Source organism: Sceloporus undulatus, chromosome 2 (genome assembly GCF_019175285.1).
Source record: "Sceloporus undulatus isolate JIND9_A2432 ecotype Alabama chromosome 2, SceUnd_v1.1, whole genome shotgun sequence".
In the NCBI taxonomy this organism is placed as follows: domain Eukaryota; kingdom Metazoa; phylum Chordata; class Lepidosauria; order Squamata; family Phrynosomatidae; genus Sceloporus; species Sceloporus undulatus.
This window is the reverse complement of record NC_056523.1, coordinates 179115155-179124327: the sequence shown is the minus strand read 5'-3', so window position 1 is coordinate 179124327 and position 9173 is coordinate 179115155. Positions and strand designations below refer to the sequence as shown.

General features: G+C 45.3%; 1 protein-coding gene across 1 annotated transcript in view; it reads right to left on the bottom strand.

Moving 5' to 3' along the window:
• DDIT3 (DNA damage inducible transcript 3) overlaps positions 1-8888 on the bottom strand; it is a 13449-nt gene extending 4561 nt beyond the window's left edge. The window contains exons 1-2 of the mRNA XM_042449245.1: positions 8503-8888; positions 4559-4606 (exon numbers count right to left, since the gene is read on the bottom strand). The gene's annotated coding sequence lies outside the window, so the exon portion shown is untranslated. The remainder of the gene's footprint in view (positions 1-4558; positions 4607-8502) is intronic.
• Between the last annotated feature and the right edge of the window lie 285 nt (positions 8889-9173).

Genomic DNA, 9173 nt, shown 5'->3' with positions numbered 1-9173 from the left:
GGGCTTATTGGGAGAAAATTAATGTATGAATGGGATTCAGGTCAAGCATCTCTCCTTGCTCATCTATATCATGGCTCTACTTTCTAAATGTCCGATAGAATGAGAGGGATGGCCCTTGCTTTCCGATGAGAACAAGATGCAAGGGCCATCCCTCTCATTCTATGGGACAACCTTCCTCCCCATTTTGCCTTGGCTACTGCATGAATGGCTTGGCACTGTTTTGTGCCTTGACCTAAGTATGGTGTCAGAAAGTTCCAAGGAAAACCTTTTCTGGTCGATCCAGGAACCTTACTGATTGGTGAAGTCAAAAGCTCTTATCTGAACTATGTTAAAAATAAGCTGGTTGTAATTGCTATAATGGCTAGGCTACCTAAGTGGACAGTAATATGAATCCTCACCAGGCAGATAAAACCCTTATCTGGTGCCTTACTTTGAGGCAACATTTGATCCCAATGAGAATTCCGATATATAACAGCATATAAAATGCCCCATAGTCTCAGGATGGGTGTAGAATCAAGGATATCCCACAATATTAACACACCCAGCAAGAAAACACATGTAAAAATAAGACCAAATGTTTATTTTGAGTAGCTTTCAGCACTCACTCACAAGACAAAATAAAATAAAAACATAAGCACCACAAATGAAACATTTGTTAAGATAATATTTGCTCCAGACATCTCTCTCTCTCGCTGTACATGGATGGTGAGTACAAGTCTTCAGATGGCAATGTCATAAAATTACTAACATGACTCTGGCAAAGTAAAATGCCCAGCCTGCCTGGGTGGAGATTAATATAAAACAAGCTATGGGTTTTAAGTCACTAGAAATTCAGTTCATTCTGTGCATGTAAGGTTGGGTTTTCTTCAGTGCTTTCTAGTATTAATTACTGCTTTTGTTTCTGTACTGGCTGAAGTTACATAATTCTAGAAACAGGTTCCCACCCCTCTCTGGTCCTAGAGCACATTTCTAAGAGATCTGTTCATAAGTGAGCTAATAAAAGTGAAATCCTTATAATTCAGTATGGATTGATTCCTAATCCGTTAAGGCATCTACCCACCCTTAAGGTGGTAAGCAGCGTAGTAAAAATAAAATTAAAAATGGATTTTTTCTAACTAAATGTTACCACAAAACTATGATTGTTTATTATTATATTAGATGTAAATATGGCTTACCAAACTAATTTTTTGAATGCTTTGTTTGTGCGCTGCAGAAAACAATTATTAAGCTGGGCTATATCACATTTAGAGTGGTGAGTATACTGTACAAGCTATAAAATTGCCAGGTATGTATTTGCAATCTGAGAGCTAGGGCAGATTTCCAGTCGTGTGCTCTGTTGTTAATGCTATAAATTCCACTCAAAAATGTTATTGAAAGGTTCTTGAAGTAGTTCATTTCCTGAACTTTAGGGACAATTATTATTTAGTCAACATCAAGAATGAAAGTATGGCATATGATTTCATTTTTTTTTAAAAACTGATTCTATATTAAAACACTACCCTTGATCTCTCCCTCCTGACTGCAGTACACAAAATTATTTTTTAGTTAAGGTAAACAGCAACAAGGTTGGTCCCACATAGAGCGCATTACAGTAGTCTAATTGAGAAGCAATTAAGGCATGAACCCTGTGGCTCAGGGAATTCAGAGCTTTTTCTTCTAGAGATGATGCTTAAGATAAAATGGATACTTGCTTTTAGGCATCACATTCAGAAGTTATCTCTTACCAGCCTCAAGGCTTTGCCATTTTAAGCTTCACCTCACTGGCTCTCCTGACAAATGAGTCCTTCCCTGCTACCGCTGAACAAGAAATGTAGATATTTGAAACAGGGGGTTCATTTTTGTTAAGTCCTGTAGACCCTTGCAGTTTGTAGCAAGCTCCATTGTGCACCTGGGGATACACCAGTAAAGCTTGTCAATCTTAATGCATCCCCAAAGAGTACCACTATCACACACTGATTTTTGGAGTCAAATCTGGCCTAAAAAATTGTATATGTTCTACAAAGCCGACAGCTGTGGGCTCACTTCCAATTCTAGGCCTTGTGGGTGGGAGGGCTAGAGAAGGCTTGGGATACAATGGTAGAAGTTATTATTGTATTCTATGGATGTTTTTACTGTTAGCCACTTCGATCTTCTGGAGAAGTGTGATATTATTATTATTATTATTATTACTACTACTACTACTACAGTACTACTACTACTACTACTATTTGATGGCCCATGCCATGTTGCACAAGATGACATGCAAGAGCACTCCAGGCTTTGGTTAACCCCTGGTAGAAGTTAACAGCTCTGAAGAGTCTGCACTGGATATTCTTCCTGCCAGAAATAAGAGGTGAGTCATCAGTCATAAGACAGCTTGGGAGTGCCAACCAAGCATTCCTGCAACCTCAAGCATGAAGCACTTCCTTTCTCATGCATCACCACTTGCATTACATATTGGTTTGGGGAGTAGGTGTGGCCACACAACCAAGCTCTCTAGAACTAAGGCATCAGTAACATGATCAGCAGTGAAAGTTACATAAACTGTGATGTGGCATGGCCAGTTTGTATAGCTGAGCCAGATTATACATGTTCGCCTGTCATTATCAAAGTGAAAGGATAGCACTAGCTACTTTCCACTAAGGTTTGTCTTAACTTATCCATAAAATGGCTCTTCCCTCATCCAGCACCCTCCCAATGTGGTAGCATACAAATGCCATCATCCCCAGCCAGAATGTCAGCCATACTGACTGGGGATGATGACAGCTAAATCCAACATAATCAGCAGACAACCATTTGGTGAAAGCTATTCTGAAACATAGAAGAGAGCAGAAACAGTGTGTACATCTTTTCAGGCAAAAACTGTGAGGTTTAGGAGAAAGAAAGGGCACAAATCAAATGAATATATAAAATGTTTTCCTGCATGCCTACATACACACAGATATAGCTGTACAACAAATGGCTATGAGATGACGTTTCAATATCTCCTCCACTTGGAGGAGATATTAGTCCAAAGGTTGTCTATGACTCCCAAGCTTCCCCTGTGCAACAGAGGACTACAGGAGTGTGCTGGATATTCTATAGATTAGTGGTTCTCAACCTTTGGTCCACTAGTTGTTTTGGACTTCAGCTCCCATAATTTCTGATTGTTGACCAAGTTGACTGAGGCTTCTGGAATCTGAAATCCAAAACAGGACCAAAGGTTGGGAACCACTGGTCCAAATCATACTCTTTGTTTATGATTGACAACAGCATGGCCATCAGCCCATATTGAATATACACCTGAGATCATGTCCCTGAAGAGGACTGGTCCAAGGCATTTCAGTGACTATGGCCCAAAGCAGAGTGGTTAAAAGGAGTGGATTCTGGCTGCTTCGGGGTGTAGCATTTAGATGACACACACTCTTGAAGTGACCAAAAGCCGTTCTGAGGCAGCCAGAAAAAGGAGCGGCAAGAAACCACTCCTGCAAGTGGCCCATTGGGGACCACAGCGCAGCCTGTTTGAGAGCAGGCCATATGGTCACCAGCTCCTTCATTCCTGGCTGCTTCGCCTCTTAATCAAGGGCCAAGATAGTACTCCTCACCCACCCCCTTTCCATGTGCAAGAGGTGAAGTGGACCTCTAGGTGAATCCCTGGAGCCTGTAAAGGGGAACCCCAACAGTGGCGGGGAACAAGAGAAAGGGACCGCTTGGCCCCTTTCTTTGTGTCGCTGCGCAACCGTGTAAAGGCTGCGCCAGCAACACAAACAAAGGAAGGAGCTCCATTTTGGAGCTCCTTCCGGCGCCCTTCAGCGGCGCCAAGACATCACATCCGGGCCGCCCCATGTGGAGGTGGCGCGGCCATGACATCATAATGACGGCAGCCATGTAGAATGGGCGCCGTCATTACAACGTACTAGGGTTACGGGACGTCTGGAAAGGACGCCCCGAGGCAACCCTAGTACATGTGCAGGCCGGTGCAAAGCGCTGGTCTATACAGCGCCTATATTGGCTCTCAGGTTCCACATTAAAACCATCTTTGCTGAGGTACTTTATGTTTCTTCTTAATGTATTTTTAAATTCAGTTTGTTTTTTACACTTATATTTAAAGTGTCTTGGGGGAAAAATTAACCTTAATTTTTAATTAGTCTAGAAATGAGTAAGACAAAATGAAACCTGAAGCTAGGCTATCAAATAAAAACCATCTCGGCTTATGGGTAGCCTCCAGATGGTTGGAGCAGCATTCATATGTATAAAGTCCAGCCAATGTTAAACATCCTTACAGTATCTATACAAAAAAAGCAACTTACAAGTATTCTTCACACATACCATACATTGTTGTCCCCTCATTTAACTACCTTCAATCCCATTCTTGAAAGGTAAAATATAAAAAGAAAGAAACAGATGATGCTAGAGCAGGGTGTTGTTCTTACTGGTTGAACTGCAGCAGCTGTTGACCTTATTCCAAGTATGCATGGGTTCACTGCCCTTAATAACACAAGCCCAATATGTTTGATGGTTGGTGTAATTGCGTGCTACCTTTTAGTGTGCCCTAAACATCACTCTTAATAACCCAAGTGACCTGTTTTGGGGTTCCTACCTGTTTTCAAGTGTGGTGATGTATTAGGATGCGATTCTTCATTCGAAGCTGGAAAGGGAAAAGAAAACATTATCTATCCACTGAATGACACTGTATTTTTTGGTCTTGTTTATTATATTCATCCCAAAACACAGTTTAAAACAATTGCTCCTGAGAATCTGAAGCATTTGGAAATAGTTGTCCAAAATAGGAATTGTTCCAAGCATGGCCCCAGAGAAAAATATGCCCAAGCAAAGCCTGTCACTTTAAGCTCCACTGCAGGACAGAACAGCAGAATAGTTCCATCTGCTCTTAATAAAGTCATCAGCCTCAGTGGTAATATTGTACTGCCGAGGGAGGAGGGCACTGCTTTTCCCACATACATGGAAAATAGCTCTCCTGTTCCAAACCAAGAGGCAAAGTAAAAGAAAACGCCTTGTACTGCTGCCGCCCCCCCCCCCCAATGGAGGAGACAACTCAACAACGCCCATGGACTTTTAACACAGGGCTTTCCCTTTGTGACATGGCAGATTCTGACTACGATTGACACTTCACACACATGCCAAATCAGGACATATGAATTGGAAGGGTTTATCAGCCCCTCTGGGCTAAGAAGTTATCATTTACTTGTTTCATTACATAAAATATACCAGAGCAGTCTACACTACCCAAGACATTGGGCCAAACGCTTTAAAAGGCTTGCAGAACAGCTACAGTATGGGGATATATGAAGGGCCTGCTACTATGCTGCTCAAAGGAACAGTTTTGAAAACGCTGCTGGTGGTCCCATTTTGTTGACAAAAACAATACTGCAAGCCTCTTTTTACTTCCCAAGTTACCTGAACTAAAGTTCCCATCATCAGCTAGGCTGGCTGATGATGATCCAAGTGTGGTCCCTTTCACACTACCAGTTATAATACTATAATTCCACTAAGTGCCATGGCTGCTTCCTATGGAATCCTGGGATTTCAGTTTAGGCAGGGGCCTTTAGAATTCTCATACAGAAAGTTCTAGCGACTACAAAGCCCCAGGATTCCATACGCAGCAAGTAAAGTGGAGTCAAAGTGATGCAACTGTATGACATGAAAGGGCTCTTGGACCTCAGAAGAGCCTGAGGTGAGGTGATGGAAGACTGCTCTACCTCCTAGCCTCACTGGACACCCTGCAATGCTTCACATCAAAAATCAAAGTTGCAACACCAGAATGAACCCCAGAGGAATGGCAGCAGGCGCAGAGGATGCACCATAGCTTTTCATCAGCCCCGAGTGATGCAACAAACCAGCAGAGTTAGGGATCCAGGAAATGTTATGTAGCCTAGTTGGGGGGGGGGGGTTTGATGGTGAAGAGAGAAGTTATCCCCAAGGAGGAAAGTGAGGAGGCATTCTCAGTCATCCAAGATCCTCAGCAAGGAGCTTTGCAATCCTTGCAGGGAAATGAGACAGGCCTGCTCACATAGCTTAACAACTGGGGTACCTCAGTCTCTATTAACAAAAAGGTATTTGTTTCTACTTAGGAAAATAGCTTGGCGCAAGGGTTCTGTTCCTAGTTTGCAACAGGCATCAGCAGCACACACAACAGTGGGAAAGGATGTTGCCTCAGACTTGGCTGAACCCCCAGCTATTTTAGTACTCCAGACATTTAAGGAGGGCCATCTTCTCTGCAAGGCTAGGCAGGAAGCTCTGAGAGTCCTTACTACTGGTAGAGTAATGTTGTGCCTGCTGAGTTCTCTCCTCTTGACTTCAGCTTTGTGCCACTAGCTTCATAATGCAATTTAAGGCACAGTCAGATGTATGCAAGTTGACTAAAATAATTTTAAAGAATTGGAACTGGGTCCTCGGCTTATATTTATCTGTTGGTACAATGCAAAACTTCTCTCTCACTCAACTGCACTTGGAATTTATTGCTCAATAATGAGTTTTTAGATATGCTCAACAGTCGTTAGCACCAAACCCTTCTACATTTTTCCAATTTTTCATCTTTATTTATTTTCCAGTTAGGTAATACTGTAAAGTCATCCACTGGCGTGGAAAACAGTCTAAAGCTAAAAGGGGGAAAACAGTATCTGGTAATCTAATCCCTTGTTGTGTGTCTTCAAGTCATTTCTGATTTATGGCAACCCTAAAACTGTGACTCACTGAAGGTCACTCAGTGGTTTCCAAGGTGAAGGAGGATTCAAACCCCGATCTCCAAAGCCACAGTCTAACACTCAAACCACACCACCATGCTGGCTCTCAATCTGGGCAATAGCTAGGATTTTTTTTCCCAGGGTGGGGAGAGGTTTGATCTCGTAGAATCGAAAGCTGGGGAAATCTTGCATATTGTCTAGGCGCTAATCCCAGATTTTTCTTGTTGTTGTTGTGTGCCTTCAAGTCGTTTCTAATATAAGGTGGCCCTATCACAGGGTTTTCTTGCTAAGACTTGTTCAGAGGAAATTTACTTTCTCCTTCCTCTGAGGCTGAGAGTGTGTGACTTGTTCAAGGACACCCAGTGGGTTTCCATGACTTGAATGGGGATTCAAATCTACTACACGACCTTGGCTCTTACTCAGGGGGAGTGGAAGCCCTTACTGAAAATGTGACATTAGGAATTTAAGGCAGAGTGACCATCAGCATCAGGGCACAAATCTGGAAAGAAAGAAAGAAAGCCCTGACTCATGAAGACAGCTTTCATGCCAGAACTTCCCTTGCAGGGGAAAGGACAAAGGAGCAGGAAGGAGGAAGGCTAACAGAGAAGGCCCTTCCTCTGAACCCTATAATCTACATTCAAAGGTGTGGCTGTGTTAGTCTAGAACAGTGGTCCCCAAACTGTGCCCTTTAAGAGATCTTGGACTTCCTCCCCCAGAAGCCTCAGCCATGTTGGCCAATAGCCTGGGGTTCTGGGAGCTGAGGTCCAAAACCCTTTAATGGGCGCAGTTTGGGGACCACTGGTCCAGAATATCAGCATGCAAAGTGCTCTTGGAGCACGTTTGGGACAGGAAAGAAGCTGTAAGCAGGAGCCTTCGTAGACTCAGTCTGCTTCATCAGATGGTGCCAGCTGAGCCTGTGTGGAGGAGTGGTTTGAGGGACTCTGGAGACCAGGGTTCGAATCCTGGCTCAACCATGAAACCCACCGGGTGACCTTGGGCAAGTCACACTCTCTCAGCCTCAGAGGAAGGAAACGGCAGGCCCCCTCTGAAGAGAAGCTTGCCAAGAAAAGCCATGATAGGTCTGGCCTTAGAGTCGCCATAAAACGACTTGAAGGCAGGCAGACAAATACGATGAAGCAGGCAGCCCATGGAGGAGGGTTGTGCTAGACACTCTTCTCAACAGCAGACGCTTGCCTCTTCCGCCCTTTTCGTTTAAGAAATAAATCACTGTTTAATCTTTGCTGCTGCTGCTGCTGTCGCCTGTGCCTTCGAGTCACTCCTGACTCAGGGAGACCTTAAGGCAGGGCCACCCAGGTGTCCTCCTGGCCTCAAGGGAGGACAAAGCACTGCAAATATACAAGGCATCCGAGAGAAACGGAGGACGCCACAAAAGGAAAGCTGGAAAACACTAATCATCATCATCATCATCATCATATATTCTATAGCTTATATATAAATATAAACATACAATATATAATGTATATTTGAACATAAATATAAGGCCATGCTTATTAGTCAGGTTCAGAATGAAACAGTGAAATTCCTCTTGAAGAGAAGGACGAAATGGAGGACGTGTCCCGGACAGAACAGAGAAAGGGGGCCTCTGGTGACTCTGCAATTGCTGCCTTGTTGCGGCGTGCCTTCAAGTCCTTTCCAACTCCTGGGGACCCTAAGGCCACCCGATCCTCGGCAAGGTTTCTTTGGAGGCTGTTTACCATTGCCTCCCTCTGAGGCTGAGAGGGTGTGACTGGCTCAAGGTCACCCGGTGGGCTTCTATGACTGAGCAAGCACTGGAACCCGGGTCTCCAGCAGCACTCAGCCCGCTATATACAGTCCTCACCTTCCTGCGCGGCCCCTTCTCCCCCGCTTTCTCTCCGCCCCGCTGCTCTCGCTCTCTCCCTGGCATCGTCCCCTCGCGGAGCATCCTTCTCCTGCTTCCTCTGCTGCCGGCTTCCAAACGCCAACTGACGCTCCTCCTCAGCTTGAGAGGCAACTCCTTCCAGGCTCCGGAGCATGACGCAACCCTTGCGCCACCTCTGGCCAATCCGCGACGCCGCGCATTTTCATTGGTGGAGACGACACAGAGAGACCCCCTCCGCTGGCCAATCGCCGTCGTCGTGGCTGTCTTAGTTCCTCCTCCTCCTCTCCTCCTCCTCCTTCTTTTCTTCGTGACGTAGCTCCGCTGAGTTGGAGGCGGCTCCGTCATACCCGGAAGTGGCGCCGCCCGAAGCTCCGCCCTGCCTGCTCCGCCCCGCCTTCTAAGGGTCACGAGCCTTTGAGCGGGATGAGTCATGCGCAGGAAGGGATGATGCAATCGCCTGGCAACCGCCTTGGCGGCGCGCGCTGGGCAAGCCCTGACCTTGGACGGTCCTCCTCAACGGACATACGTTGACCCTCGCTCGCGCCCGTCCCAACGACGTGGAGGCCTAGAGCGTCGCTCGCCAAGGAGGGAGGGAGGGAGGACGAGGCGCCCAGCGGCTATCTTCCTTAGGCCACGGCCTTTATGACGTC